Consider the following 1675-nt stretch of genomic DNA (forward strand, 5'->3'; position numbering starts at 1 on the left):
TGTCAGGTAATATTGTTTTTTTCCTCATAAATGCGAACACGAAAAATAAAAGACAAAAGACTTTTAAGTAAAACTTACTCCGAAATTGTGTCCTCGGCGGAATTCGCTCTTCAATATGCTGCCGTTCGTCTTCTGTTACAATCTTCCTCTGAGGAAACAACCCGGCGCTGTCCAGAATCATCTGAAGGGCGTCTTTATTACCGGAGAAGCGTGCCATACTCAAAACGCGATGAACTATCAGTAAGTCTGATAGAAACTGTGTTTTTATGGCATTGATCGGGGGGCGTATGCGATGCATACTAGATCACCTAAACTATTTACATGTGAATCGCGCCGGGGGCGGGGCGGCCGCAGCTCATTTAGAGATAATGAAGGGAGAAGGAAAAACGGTAACTCTCCTTGCTTTCAAGCGGATTACATGAGTTGAAAACATTTGTGTTTTATATAAATTACTTCATTTAAAAGAAGAGATTTCAAGCTTCATAAAGACATAACTCACATGCCTGTGTGAGAAGTATTCGCTGAGTTATGATTCATTTTCGGACGCGTTTCAGAATGGACTACACGGACAGAGAGAAGGCAGAACCTAGCTTCGTGTTTATTTTTCTTTATTTGGCAAAAAGCACCACACTTTGTTTTTATTGTGAGTATACACAAAAATAATACACATTTAACAGAATCGATTGATGTATGAAACTCCTATGGAAAATCAAAGTCAACAGAGTATTTCTGAGTTTCTTTTACACTGATAAAAAAAAGCGAGCTGGTATCGCCGGCGATACCGCCGACCTCAGGGGGTTAAGAATGCTAACGTTAGCTTGAAACCTGTAAACTTAACACAAATGTAATATAAAATATCGTTCACATGTAACTTAGTATAATGAGACTCTTACCTCAGCCGGTGATCGGTTGGCATGATGTCCGCTGTGACGAACAAGGCTCACTGAAAAGGGCGTTATTTCCGAAGAATCCAAACGGACTGACTAAAGCTCCTGCTCACGGCTGTTCTTGATGAATACGATTGCTTTGAACCACTGTTGATCTCACAATCCACTTCACGAGAGTAGACTGAATTCAAATCTCCCGCTTGCCCAAACTCGACGGATCAGCTAACGTTAACCGTTGTGGGCGGGAGTAAACAGCGGAAATGAATTTGAATCTGCGTCATCGCGCGCGCGCACTCAAACCATGACTCAAACACACACACACACACACACACACACACACACACACACACACAAAGCCCTGAATGTGAAGCAACAGAGATTTGGAAAAATATTTATAAAATATACATGAAATTATGGGAGAATAAGACTGTTTATTATTATACTTTACTATACTAGATTATTATACTGAGAATAATAATGATCAAAATGAGTATAAAATAAAATGTGAAATAAAAAATAATTCAGGCCTACTGTAGTCTATGTAGGGTACTGTTTGTACAAATCACAGTCTATGGTACAAATACTTTTATTTAACCTTAAAAAAACCTCACTTTAACCCCCACATGCTTAATAATCTGTCTGTAAGGAAAACATATTGAATAGATGCTGATTTCCGCAGTTATACCTTCTTTTCTTTGTTTTCTAATTTCACAGAAAAAATCTGTAAAATATTACTTAATTTCTGTAAAATTACACAGAACTCTGTAAAAATACAGACAAGTTCCTTT

The sequence above is a fragment of the Rutilus rutilus genome (genome assembly GCF_951802725.1).
Source record: "Rutilus rutilus genome assembly, chromosome: 3".
NCBI classification, from domain to species: Eukaryota; Metazoa; Chordata; class Actinopteri; order Cypriniformes; family Leuciscidae; genus Rutilus; species Rutilus rutilus.